At 32.1% G+C, this 15,469-nt stretch overlaps 1 protein-coding gene across 2 annotated transcripts in view; it reads left to right on the forward strand.

The window, feature by feature from the left end:
* LOC127738212 (acyl-coenzyme A amino acid N-acyltransferase 1-like) overlaps positions 1-15,469 on the forward strand; it is an 84,353-nt gene that overhangs the window by 50,249 nt on the left and 18,635 nt on the right. The window contains exon 1 of one of the 2 annotated variants that reach the window (XM_052249380.1): positions 13,115-13,189. The exons of the other annotated variant lie outside the window; for it this stretch is intronic. The gene's annotated coding sequence lies outside the window, so the exon portion shown is untranslated. Of the gene's footprint in view, positions 1-13,114; positions 13,190-15,469 lie in introns of those variants that run through there. 2 annotated transcript variants of the gene reach the window in all.

Below are 15,469 nucleotides of genomic sequence, written 5' to 3' on the forward strand. Positions count from 1 at the left end.
TATACATTAATTCTGTTTTGTTGACTCATTATTGAATGAACACCATAACTTCTTCATTTTTGTCTCACCTTGACGGAGTCTAAAAGTAAACATACAATGTAGGTATGCTGTTTCCGGCAGCGGCGACGGCTTCAACAAATTATTAGTTTGTGATTAGGTCAGTTTATGGGGAACCACTAGTTGTAGGTCAATGATATTTGAAGATCGTTAAGTGTTGTTGAATTTATCATTTATCGAATTTAAACAGATCTTTACTGAGTTTGGCCATAAAGTGTGATTCATAACAGTACAGGAAAAAGTCTGCTGTTAAAGGGGCACAATTGGTGCCCATAGGAATACCTACAATTTGCCGATAAACTTTATTGCCGAAACGTACATAAGCGTTGTCGAGGAGAAAATTTACAGCTTTAATCATTTCATCACACCTTCGGTAAGTAAATCTAGCAAAATATTTACCTTTCTCATTAGAGAAAAAGGCTTTACATTAATTGCAGCAAAACAAATTGCTATCAGATTTATTCAACTACCATTTCATCAAATCGGAAAACTTTTGTTTGATAAGATTGTATGAAGTGTAGTATAGTAAGCGGAAAAGTCAAAACTGTCAACTGAATGAAAAGGGCCATCAAAAGCACGTAAATTATCCAAAACATCCAAAGAATTTTTTACACTCCAAAAAAAGTTGATTCCACTATTTTCATATGTTTTTTTTACAAAAGTTAATAAGTTCTTTGATAGTAGTTAAGGAACTCGTTAAGAGCACCGAAAGATTAGTAGTAGAACACTTACTAGAAGTCGAGATAAAACGATATTTTACGGGTTTTTTGTGTAGTTGGGTAACCAATACATAGTGGGGAAATTCAAATGTTCAGACGAGACTTTAAGCTGAGCTAAGGTTGTGGCACGATTAATTACTATATGACTCTCTGTGGAGCGTACGGCCTTGAATGTAGTTGAATGTATAATTTGATTCTTAAGGACTTCCGTGTAGTATTTACGTCATACCACCACCACATTGTTGGCTGCTTTGTCGGCAGGTACGAACACAAAACGTTTTGCGAGTACTTGATTATTTGTTTTTAATCCTAGAAATGGGCGTATTACTTACTCTTTTATTTACTTTTTTGCTCAGGGGGTTCACGCTTATATATTGGCGAGTTTTGGAAGCTTCTATTGGGCCATTCGATATCCTCGGAAACAAGATTCTCGGAACGTCTCGAAAATTTTCGATAATTTATACAGGTAGTTATCTATGTCTTTGATACGGTCCCTCTGTTGATATGTTACCACGTGATATTTTATTAATATTTCGACAACCAAATTAAAGTTCATTTGTAGATCGGAAAATAAAAGATTAAAGAATAGCTTGCAGTAAGAAAGCCATTTATATATTACAACCTATTTGCTTTTGACAGCATATGCGTTTTTATTTGAAAGTGTATATAATTCATGTTTTGAGACGGTCCCTGTACGCATTGTTTGTGTAGTATTTAAGGTTAAAAGGAAGTAATTAAAGATGATGACTGGCGCCACCTAGATTTCACACCCAAGATAATAGGTAGAAGTAAATTTATTTTCTGCTGCCCTGGTAATTAGAAATCAAAATTGAAATAGTGAGAAATGAGTGTTGGTCATTGGTGTAGAAATAGCGAGAAATTTGGAGGAAACTCTCTGTGACGAACAACATTTTCAATGCCAAATTAAGCAAGGGGTGTTCTTCATTTATACTATTTCGAAAATTCTGGAACCGTTGAGTACCCTTAAAAAATGCCATTTTTCTATCAAAAAAGCTGCGGCACCATATGTGTTTTGCAGTTTTATTTACACCCAAAGGTGTTGATAATTCAGAATTTGACATTTTTTTCAATGGATCTTTTATAGTGAAAACGCAGGACCCCAAAAGGCTACCATTGTGGCCTATATAAATAATTACTTCATTGTAACCTTAATACAACGTGCTATTGTCCATTGTGACAATACACCTGGGAATAATATACTAACATTAAATTGTGTTCCAGAATAATCTGATTATTTCTGAACGTTTAACATGTCATATTTGTAATTCCACCATAGCCTGAGCAAATGTCGGAATACAAGAAGAAAATGAACAAAACGATATTACTGTTAAAAATATTTATGTTAGGTCGGAAAACAGAAAGATTATTAAACAAAACGGTATTGTGTCTAAAATAGTTATTTTCATTAATAGATACTAACATACCAACGGAACATTCATTAAAATTATTAAAGTTTAAAATGAAACTAAATTTATCATTTAGAATATAATTAATGTTATATTATCATCCCGCGGGTTTAAACAGTGAATACATTTATGAAAATCATACGCAACATATGACTACCAATTATCAGGAATAAACACAAATAAATTAGTATCTAATGTTTAAACTGTAGGGAATGAAAATAATAGTTGCATGGTTATAATTCTCAAGAATTTTGAATCCTTGCATTTCAGTCACAATAAACGTAATTAATATTTTACAATAATCATAATTACTACGTATACGTTACTAATTTATACCGTTTACGTATGGTTTGATAAGTCTCTGCTTATATTGTGTATAGAAATAAAATAGAAAGTTAGAATTGAAGAAGAGATTGATTTGATAAAAAAAATTGCCATTAGTAAATACTTGACGTTTGTGTTTATTGATAGTATATCTTAAATTTCTGGAAAAGATTTATTGACAGTTAGGAATGTATGTTAATTGAATTTTAATTCTTTTTTTTTTGTTTTTAATAGTTCAAACTTATAGCATCTAAAACTTTGCAATGATTGTGCGATTTTGAAAATTGTATGCATTGTGTTGACCAGCTACCCTACAAACGTCTTGCCGTTTATTTACATAATATTACTTATTATTACACCCTGTTCACACGATACAATAAAATCTGGTTTGACAACAATATTGGTTTGCGTTGACACAAATTCCGGATTTAATGGTAAAGAATCCGGAGTCAAACCACTTGACACCCGAATTCAACTAACATTAGATTTTAACCTAGAATAGATAAACGTGATGGCGCAAATGCATATTCTTATCCAGAATATCAGTGCGTATGCTTGCCATTTACTATTTCTTGCGCAAGAAAACTACGTGCATGCGTAAACATTGATTTAAGACGTGGTAGGTGATTTTTTGCATTTTTATCTAAATCTAGGACACGGCAGTAAGAGCTTAACGTGATTTTGAAGCATGCTCATCATTGAGGTACTCCGACATCTAGTTGTTTTTCTTATCTTTTTCTGTCTTTTTGAGTGACCGTCCTATTATAAATTTTGAAATTTTCGAAATACTAAGGATAAACCGAGGAATAGATTACCTTGGCTTGCAAAACCTTTCGGAATTTTGGGTCCTCAATGCTCCTAAACTTCTTCTATATTTGGCCTTTTTTAATGTTTTGTAGTCGTAACGTGCGTCTGGCGTACAAAACCTTAATCCTGACCACGTGTCCATGATGAGTTTATTGACTTTTACCAAATATAAATTGGTTCTTTTGAGTGCATGTTCGGGTATTCACAAGACTTATGAAAACAAGATATTTTTCAAAACTAAGTCTTCCTGTCGAAATGTTGAATTGATTTAAGTTACTTCAGGAAATCCTTAAAATTTGAAATGTTTTATCTGACCAAATAATTGTAAGTATATAAGAGGTCCTAATAAAGCTGGTGTGTTACTTCCAAGAACAAAATACGAAATATTCTTATAATTTGTGTCACAGAGTTACACTTCACATGACAATTGGACTTTCAATTTCTCTATACAACCTCTTCCATGAGTACAGACAGCTTCAATGAGTATAGGAATAATTTAAAGCATCCAGGAAACAAAATATGAAGACATGAAAAACAAAATAAACGCATCCAGATTATGAAGCAAACTGAGTGCTGAACTTTATATCTTGATCGGTCTGTGCAATTTGCTTTAGACATCCGGTTTGCAGAAATTGAGAATTGCAATAGGATTAGGTCTTTGTACATAAAACACGGAGAACAAATTATGTACATTCCCAAGTAATAAATAAAATAGTCAAGCCTTAACAGATCATTTCAAATGGTAGCTGTATACAATTTTCTATTTACAACTAAAATCCAACAGTGCTCTTAATTGACTTGTGCTAGAATCTACACACAATAACATATTTTCAATAACGGTGTTTTAATATCTTCATTACCTCATTCTATTAACAGTCATTTATTTCAAATCAAAAGCAAAAATAAATTCAGCAACAAATATTTGGTGACCAGTCAGCGGTCTCGGGTTCACGTATTGCTTTTCTTTTTTAATGAAAGCAACTTGTTATACACACATTTTTGCACCTCAATATTTCATATTTTGGGATGAGATAAGTTTTGATGGTTTTTATCTGTGAAATTACTTTATTTCCTCGATACCCAATAGGGTAAACAAAATTTCAAAGGAAAAATATCAGAAAGAGGATATTTGTGACAAGAAAGTGATGCCCTTTTCAACAAAAAAAACCCCCCAAAAAATAGATACGGATAACAATATTATCACTTTTCAACTTTTCAACAAAACTTTTGCCCGAAAAAGACAGACTAGAGACAGAAAAGTAGTTAGGATTACATTATATTATATATTATAATTGTTAATATGTAAACGAGAAGTGTGATCGAGGCTAAAAAAGGCTTGAAAAACTTGAATTAACTTAGATAACACATGCTTTTTTTTTTTTAGAAATATTCACTCTAAAACAAACACCTTTGCGTAAACGCCACAAAAGGAGACAAAATTATATGCAACCAGCATTTAGGATATTAAGTTAAAACACATTTCAAAGTGGCAATTGCTTTCCTGTATTTGACAGAAGAGAAAGCTGTCACAATCCTAATGACAAGTTTTACTTAAGGTGAGACAATACGTACTAGGCTATCGATACAAACTACATGTGATATGAGATATATTTAGAAGCAGGTAACTAGAAACGTATTTGCTATTGTTAAGTTGCTGTCTCGATGACATTTACCCGGTTTACATCCCTTTTAGTTAATAGTTTGAGATACTATTCTACATACTGGTAAATTCATTTTTATCATTAAAAATCAAGAATAAATAAAGTATGTCAAAGTCAACTTAGATTTTATTGATATAAAATCCAAAATCTGGATTGTCATCAAGTATGTCAAAGTCAACTTAGATTTTATTGATATAAAATCCAAAATCTGGATTGTCATCAAGTATGTCAAAGTCAACTTAGATTTTATTGATATAAAATCCAAAATCTGGAATGTCATCAAGTATGTCAAAGTCAACTTAGATTTTATTGATATAAAATCCAAAATCTGGAATGTCATCAAAGACAAAATAAAACAAGAATTACGTATTATTATCATACATATTAATATATATATATATATACATATAAAAATAAGGAGATGTGGTAGGATTGCCAATGAGACAAGGCTATCAAACAGAGTTCAAATGGCGTGGATATATGCAGTTAAAGGGCGCTGAAGGGTGCATCTATAGGACATATCAAGTATATATACTATTTCCAGACCGTTGGTTTTCCTGTTTGAATGGTTTTACACTAGTCATTTTTGGGCCCTTTATAGCCTGCTGTTCGGTGTGAGCCAAGGCTCCGTGTTGAAGGCCGTACTTTGACCTATAATGGTTTACTTGTACAAATTGTGACTTATATGGAGAGTTGTCTCATTGGCACTCATACCACATCTTCTTATATCTATGTTCAAGAAAAAAAATATTAAAAGATTATTTTCATCCATTTAGACTGAGGAGTAAGTCTTACATGCAGTTATCTATATATCAATGTTATTATGTCCGTATATTATAGAAAATGATAATACCAAATTATACAAATATGGAAAAAAAAAAAAACATCTCAATGTGTACATCTCACTTACACAAGTTTTCTGACATCATAGTCATTACTAGTCCAAACTTAGGCGTCACAGAAAAAAATTAAAATAGCCTTTCAAGACATCATAATCATTTGGACTAGTGTGTGATAACATTTTGTGAGGGAATTCGATGTTTGCTATACCACGGTTCATTTCAACGCCCTTTATGACAATACCACTATACCAATCAGAATGAATTATTTTGCAGTGTTTTAAGAAACTATTTTACTTTGTATCCATGTATTATTTGTGAAACATTAAATGTTTTGAAAGGGCGAATTTTCTGTATAAAGTCAATAATTATGATGACTTTTGAAGCCCAAACTTTCTATTGCCTTATACGCAAATGAAATATCCGAAAACTATACCATTACAGAACGACATGTTTTTGAAATTATAGCAAAACTTTTGGTTGACAAATTTTTATTCGTTATTGCAAAAAATTAACTTAAAATATCTGTCATTTTCTCCCTACCCAGTTTACCCCTATTACTTATTATGATGTGGACCGGTCATTGCTATTGAATCTTACGCAATTTGATTGGATTATTAGTTTACCTTCAAACTGTTTATATGAATTTTTTTTCATACATGTATATTGATTAAATCAGAACATGCAGGAATGTGTACAGTAACTTAAATGACCTCCAAACTGGACACTGAACGAGTCCATATTATTTTTTATCGACGAAACTAAAGGTATGAAAGGTAAGAATTGCCACTTCTTATATTTTCACAAAATTTTCCACATATAGAGTAGACAAGGATTTGTAAAGTAAGATCCTTGGAGTAGATAAATATTTTTTTAAATAGCCTATTCCGGAGAAAAATGAGAAAGTTTACAAAGCAGACGTTTTATTCCATTACACAAGCCATTTTTCGAAGAGAAATGCCGAAATATATTTTACGCACGGCTACGCCAGGTAAAATTATTGTTGATCTTAACAAAAATAAAACATTTTTCAGTCTCATTATAATGGTATAATTACAATTAATCCCAAACAAAAATATGTCCGATCTGCCTATTTTTGGACATCAAAATTCAATACGATCGTTTTAACCCTCTTAATGCCAAAGCGACATATATTTCGTTTCAGTGTTGATGCCAGTGCGACATATAAGTCGTTTGGGGGTTTGATGCCAAGGCGACATATATATATATATATATATATATATATATATATATGTCGTTTCAGCAATATTACAATAAGTATATATTATAAATCAAAACTTTGCAACCTATACTACACTAAATAATTAATGCTTTATAACATTGTTGACCATCGGTCATCTAAGTGTATTTTGGAGCAATAACGTAATATCCATGACGTCATTGTGACGTTATGATTATGGCAAAAGTAAATTGAGTTTTCTTTCTCTGAAAAAAAAACCGTCTTCCAGCGGCAAATGACAACGTTGCTTTTTATATTTGCATGCACACACATGACACTGGTGCTGACGTTTTAAAGATTGAAATAAGAGGAGGAAACAGAAGATAATTGAACAACAAGACCGGGCCGCCCTTTTTTGGCATTGTAACTTATCAGACTAACATAATATAAAACACTTTATTGACCGCATATCCGACATATTCGTCAGACTGTGTGTTGAAAAATACTTAGAAAGTTTCGCACATTACGTATGTTCGAATAGTAATGTTTATGTGTTTACCCTCTCAGTCCGAAACGGGAAATCGGTCCACCCATGACAGAATCATGGCCCAAGAGAACGCACAGTTAGGACTCGGTAAATATTAAAAGAATATTGAGATTTGGAGTTATGAAAATTTAGAAAAACACTCATTTTAAACATGGAACTCAACAGAAATTCCCTAACATTGTCGATAAAATACACACTGCCAATGCCCACATTTTCTTATCTAAATTGTATTCCTTTTATCCAAATGGTGTTTGACTGATAAGCGACAAATACTTGACTTTAATTTGATAAACAAAATTTCGTATTTATTAGTTTTCGACAATTGAAATTTAACCATGTTTTTTACTCCTTTTGATGTTTCAAAGTGTTCTTTATTATTGCTAGCTGAGTTCCTGCCGTGAAGGAGGAAAGGGTTAATTCCATTTTTTACAAACATATATTTCGTGAACTTCGACTGTTTTATTTGTGTGAACACCGCAGGAAAAATATTTTACAAACATTTCAGAATGAAATCGTGTCATTAAACATTATATGGTGCATTATTGCCGGACACTTTCAGTCGGCTTCTCATAGTTGATAGACGAAATATTTATTGATAGACGAAATATTTAATTCAAATTTTAAGTAAAGCTATTTTAAAACTGAATTTACGATTAATTAATTGCATGTCATTTAGTTCAGCGACCAATATTTCATACTTATTATGTAAAAATAAGGGAATGTGGTATAACTGCCAATGAGACAACAATCAACCAAAGTTGAAAAGAAGTGGATGTCAGCAATATTGCAGGCAACCGTACGGCCTTCAACGATGAGAAAAACAATACCACTAGTCGCCTATAGAAGGCCCCGAAATGAAAAATGTGAAATGATTCAATTGAGAAAATTAATGACCTAATTCATAATACTATATAAGGTCTTATTAAATAAAGACTAGGCTGTAGTGAAAAACCTCATCTCTAATACTATATTTGGCTTATTCATACTCGTGTACAAGTATAACACATAAGTATTTAATCATTTATTGAAAAAAAATGAAGGTTACTGAATTTTAACCTTTAAAGAGATGTTACGGGTTCTGTATTTCTATTTCCAATAGGATTTCAAGGAGATGGTATTGCTTGATCATAAACAGGGATCATTCATCAACATTTAGCATCAGCTTGGTTATATTTCATATAAACCCTTTACAGATCTTTTTTTTTACATAAAGGTTCATGACATTATTTTGGTATTTTTAGCCATGCATGCACCATCTGTATCCAGCTTGAAATTTTAAAGCCTGAGGGACCAGTATTTTTTATTTGAAATCTGACTTTTCCGGATTTAACAGAAGCTAGGGATTTGAATTTCACTAAACAGATACCACAGACCTGGTCATGAAATATTCATAAATAAATTATAGAGAATAAACTGATGAAACAATATGTTCTCCGAGTGTTCGAAATTCATTTTTGTGATTTAACTTAAAAGGATCTTGTCGATAATAGTATTCTCTATTTCTCTGTGCGATGATTCACATTAAAAAATACAAAATGAACACCCAATGTCTTTGCATTCGTTAGAAGAGAACACGAAAAGATATATAAGAGGAGACACCCTCTACTGGCACATTTTTTTTTACACAAAACCAGCAGCGGTTAATACGGCCTCTAAAATCTGGAACTATTTTTAACCTTTTGATTCGGTTAAAGATGTGAAATATACTATTTAGAAATAATATATGTTGTTTTGCAGGTGAAGAATACAAGGAGTATGGGTACTAAAATTGTTTTCGATAATAGTTACGGGCAATACTTTCTTTCATACTGTTTTTCATTTGCTGTATGTTTTTGAAATTGAGGTTGTTCTACAGAAATTTACACAAAAGGAATCTCGTCACCTTCAATACCCCATCTCCAAGATAAAAAAAAAGTGGTATAGGCCTACATCAAAAGACATAATAAATTAAAAAAAATCATGACAAACAGAGGTTGCCAAACATTCAATACGCAATCACATCTATATAACTTCATATATTAAATAGTCCCGTGTCGAGACAAGTTAAGATAAATTTAAGCCCGTCTTCTGAATGTATCCCTAAACATTAAATGCAAGAAAAAAATGTTCTTACATGTAATATAAAAAAAGACTACTGCTCACATGGTTTATGTATAGAGACAGCACAGGACAATGTTGCGAGGTTAAAATATCACGACATTACTCGCCTCCTTTTTTATCGGTAATTGTTAAATCAAATGTTACTTATAGAAAAATAAAAGTTCTTGAACATGGGGAAAACGATTATAACTGACCCTTCATTACCCTTTTAGAAGAAATTATGTACAAACCCTTTTTATACAGTGGCCGAGAAGTATTTTTCACGAACAACTTTAGGCTATATATTACAGTTTTTAAATATAAATTTTATAAAGTTATTTCTAATTGGATTTCAATCAACCAATAGAAAAAAATTATCACAAATCTATTTGTTTATAAGTTATATTCATCCTTGGACAATTATCTTTTACTGGTGATATAAACAATAATTTTTTATCCCGAAGTTTGCCATATATTTTACCCAAATTAATTTGCAAAATATTATTATAAATGTTCACATCAGTAGAAAACAAAAACAATCGAAGATAAAATTATGACCAAATAAACAAATATACTGACTACCGACAATTCTGTGTCTTTCAACTCATGGTTTGGTAAAATCCGCCCATAAATACCATAAAATATCTTTTTAAAAACTGTTATGATATGAAAATATATAGCCAAAATTGTAGGTGGCAAATACGTATTGCATAATACTTTACAATATTCCCTTGCAATTAAAAAAATAGCTTTTAATAATTGGTCTTGCGTTTTGGAGAATTATATCAGTCGAAATTTTAAATGGGTAAAGTAATTTACACGTAAATTGCACAAATTCAACAGTATTTTCAAAAATTTATCAGCTAACTCTACATTCATGAATCTCCTTGGTCCATCAAGAAGCAAATTTGTATAGAAAGATTTTAATCGGTCAATATAGCATTATCAAAATGATCTCCTGGTCACCGCCATTGTGAATGCCGTTCGCGTAGAAAAAACAACTATATAAATCAATAATTCTTATATGGTTTGCATGTTAGAGAATACGTTAATATGATTGGTCGAGAGGGCTTCCGGTAGTGGATCTTGACGTTGTTTATTTTTCGATAGACGACGTTGACCGAACTACTTTTTGTAACCAATGTAAACAAGATGCACATCCGGTTGTCCTACTGATGGCGGCGATAATTACACAATCCGGCTCGACGTTAAAAATATTTATGTTCACTTCGCGCTAATCGTTGAATTAAATAATAAACACAAAAAAATTCATTTGAATGATAACAAGTTATTTTTGTAGTTTATTTTTTTATCAGATAGCAAATTTCACGGAGTACATATTTTTGCGTTAACCAACACATATATTCATGCACCAGGCCAATTCAATAACACAAATATACAATATACGTGTGATAGAGGTTACGAATGTGGAAAAATCAATTCTTTATCTCCATTTTTAAGAATTATAAGGATTAAACGCCTTTTTAAAAGAATTTATTGGTGTATAAACTGGTCAAGTCACTCACAAACATATCATAAAAGGCGTTTAATCCTATAATATGAGAAAAAAATACGTCAAAAAGACGACGTCAAAAGAATTTGGTACTGGCGACGTCAAATTGTCATTGCCTATTGGGGTATTGGCAACGTCGAAACGTTGATTTTTTTAAATGTGGCATCAAGAGGGTTAAGGTCGATTTCGTCTACCCAGAGACATATATACGTATAGATTATTACATGGCATTTTTCATATCAGACCCTTTATCGGCCCTAGGTCATGATATCAGCCCAAGAGCAGCAGCAGAAATACAGACAAGAACTATTAATTAAAATTTTGTCTTTCTATGAATTTTTAGATAATAATTTACAGACAACCAAATACAAATTTCTTAACTTTAATTGTTTTTATTGATATTAGAGGGGCCTCATGGGGGGGGGGGGGGGGGGGGAGGGGGTCTCATCACGATTCACGAGTTGAGTTTTTTGTCAATCACGATTCACAGAAAATAAATTTCAATGATCACGGATCACGAAAATATAAAAAAAAAAATCTGTAGAAAAAAGGATCACGATAGCGAAAATGCGCCGATCACGAAGAATCAAAATAACCCATCAGGCCCCTCATATTACAAGCATTTTATTTATCTTGTCACAACAATTATCATGTTCTTAGTTTGAAATTTGCTCCTCAACCATTTTGTGAAAAGTCTTAAATCACTTGCGGTTTTCCGCACTGTGTTGTCGTTTTCGAACAAATTTCCGGAAATGCACGTAGTTGCATGTGATAAACGTCACGGAAATTAACGGAAAGGCATGTGATAACATTCCGGAAGCAGTCTATAAAGGTTCCTTTATCAGCCCGCTGAGGAAATTCTTAGGAATCTGGTCAATAAACCTAGTAATCCTTTCATAGCCTTTTAATATTTTTAAATGTTATTGAACAGTAAAATTTTGGTAATATTTTATACAAGTATATGATGAATATGTTTATCACATATTTGTTACGAATACGTTGGGCCACGGTTTTCCATATGTAATAACCTCAAAATTGTCCGGGGCAAAAAAGAGGTTATTGGTTATTGTGCCCTGATTCCAAATGACGTGACGTCATTGTGTCCTTAACGACAATGGCAAACAATGACGGTGCTCGTTTCATCGCAGTGGAGGAAAGCGATACGACAGACTTTGTAGAGCAAATGAAAAACGCTAACACAAGGAAAACAACTGAAAGTGACATTAAAATTCTAAAGGAGTGGTTAAAAAGTGCCGGAGAATTACGCAATTGTGTATTGCCATATTCCAAAATAAGTGGAAATGTGACAATAAATTTCTCTGTGGAGTAAATGATAAAAACTAAATTTGAAAATGTGATAAAACTTTTGTGATAAATTTTTAAAGATTTTACCTGTTATATTTCATTAAATTGTTATAATTGAACTTTTTTCTCTTTTCTGCAGAACTAAAATATGTGATAAATAGATTATAACATGTCTTTTCCACAAAGCCTCGAGGCCGATATGGGAGTCTCGAGATGATACCAGGGCCAATATGGAAAAGGGCATGTTATAATCTACACGTATATACACATGTGTATATATGTCTCTGGTCTACCTCACAAAATCTTGTTATGCACTACAAGGACGTATATTAGATGTTAGATATAAGCCCTTGGTCATTACTACGAAATATGAGCGGATGGAATATTTCAAGGTCTGAAAGCCTCAGTTTATAAAAAGAGGATATGATATCTGAAATTTCACTTTTCAACTACCAGCCAGTCGCAATATATATTGATGATCTAGCACTCTGTTTTATTCATAAATATCTCTTCAACGTGTCCTTGCGGGGTTACTTCGGGTAAAGTTAAAATAAAAATGTCCTTTCCAGTGTAATTTCATTTATTCTCCCCTTTTCGAAATCGTAATTAAATCGTATCCTTTCAGTCGAAGAATTATAATTTCATCACTACCAGAGGTCAGAGGTCACAGGGTCATTATTTGTGTCGATAAACACAACGGAATTTGTTACACTGTCATGACTGTGAAAAAGGTAAATTTAATTCAATTCATATTCAATTAATAATTTAATTTAAAGTCGATATTCATTAAAAAACCATAAGCTTTACTGAGCTTTTCAAATCGACCGAATAACAAAATATAAATACACATACAAAAGTTGTGAAAACAACTCCATGATTATTTTCATTTTCCTCGTCAGCTTGTTCAATGCAATGCAAATTTAAATTACAAGGTATAATGTTTTTGGGATTAATACATGAATTTATTTATTGGCCCCAGTATTCCTACCTGGGTCATAAAACACTTGGTTGTCCATAATCCTCTTCCAAGGTCTTACACGATTAATACAAAATCTTCATTTTTGCCAGCTTGTGACAGTTTGTCACATAGACATGAAGATTTGTACATAGGTCAACCTACATAGAATATACCCTAGTTATATATGTATATGGGACACACTCACAGAGTGACTCTTCTGGTCTCCACTGGATGTTAAGCAAACAACAAACAATCCAATAATTTCTTCTGGTCTCTGCAAATTTAGCTTTACTTTGGGTCAAATATTGGTGTTGGTGAAGAATGTCCTTATTCACTTTTGGATATTTATATCTCACGTATATACTCAAAAGGAGAAGGTCCGGTAAGGGTTAATTTTGGCCTAAAATTTGAAGTGCATTTGTGAAAGATTTTTGACATTTTTTAAACACCTAAATGTAAGAGTCTACTTCAGTCGATTCAATTAGTTTTTTGGAACAGGTTTGAACTGATTTGGTCATTAAAGACGCTGAAATTCAAGCTTAAATATGAAAAATCTATCAAATATGCCATAAAACGTCACTTTTCAGATGGTTTTTGTCTAAAATGAAAGTGGCCGCATTCGTGTTCAGTCTCAACCTTTATATATGTTATGTAATATCATCAAATACAACATATATTTAAATATGACTGAACACTTCAATTTTAGACAAAAACCGTATAAAAATTAGCACAAATGTTAAAATTGTGAAGATTTCAGTAATTTTGCATGAATTAATGATGCTAGTACCTGATGCATGTGCATTGTATTGTCAAAAACAGCCAATATTTATGTAGCAAAAGTATTCTGCTTTCCAATGAATAGCTAAAAGTTTACATTTTAACAAATTTGTAAAAATGCTATATTTTGTGGCCAAAAGGGGGTCTTGCTGGGCCTACTCCTTTGCCAAAATATATCAAAATTGCATTTCAGAGCTATCGTTCAGCACTTCTGATTTGGTAGCATGTTAATGAAATTGATTTGTCAAAATATTGCTTAATCCTTCAAGTACACACATGAAACTGTGTTACTATTACTGAAGGTTGAAGAACTTTTATAAGTCTTAGGAGTAAAATGGTTGATATTATACTAAGGAGAAGACATATTTAACAATGGGATAGAAAGTAGAAAATGTACCAAGTAGTACTCACTGACAGCCAGTATAGTCTCCAGTGAACAATGTATAATTTTAATTCGAAACTATTGCATTGGTGATGACATGTATCTCAATGATTAGTTTAATAATAAAAGGTGCAAACAACTATTTGCTGGAAAGAATTGATATCATAAGTTTAGAGTAAAATTACTTTGCTTTTGATATACTTAAAGTAGACAGTTTCTATGAGATTGATTACCAGTAATGTCATGCATATTCAGGATAACACTCATTGGCCATTAACAAATATGTGCTAGAGGGAAGAAGTAAAGGAAACTACTTTGAAATGCCAGGTACAATTGAGAGATAAGGGTCCTGTTTTTTGAAGAAACAAGTAAAATTCCAGCTAAATCTTTAAGTATGAGTACTTATCCTATCTATGGTTGTGGTCACTTGCTTTGTAGTTTTTGGAGATCTATATTGGTCCCAGGCTAAAAAATGTACAAATCTTATATTTTTCAACAGACCAGAATGTCATACTAATATGCACATCTCAGGATCTTACAATGTACAAACTTTCATGAACATTTGAATAAGTACACAACATACTGATATGCTCATCTTCTTTTTGGAACTAAAAATGTACAAATCATGAACACCTGATTAAGTGTTTAGGAGGATTTATGCCAACAAAATGCATACTAAATAGTAAAAAAAATGTGAATGGTTCTGTGGAGCCCTGTGTCTTGCTGCAATTGCTGCTGTCAGTGTTAAAGTGTAATGTTGACTGTAAAAAATGAGTCCATTTATCAGTAAAATACAGAATTTAAACAAAAAATTAAAAGTTTCATTAAATTCTATGAAGGGTTGATAAAGATATTGATGACTGAAAAACTTTATCCCTAGACTGTATCTACTTG

This window comes from Mytilus californianus, unplaced genomic scaffold (assembly GCF_021869535.1).
Source record: "Mytilus californianus isolate M0D057914Y unplaced genomic scaffold, xbMytCali1.0.p SCAF_4, whole genome shotgun sequence".
Classification (NCBI taxonomy): domain Eukaryota; kingdom Metazoa; phylum Mollusca; class Bivalvia; order Mytilida; family Mytilidae; genus Mytilus; species Mytilus californianus.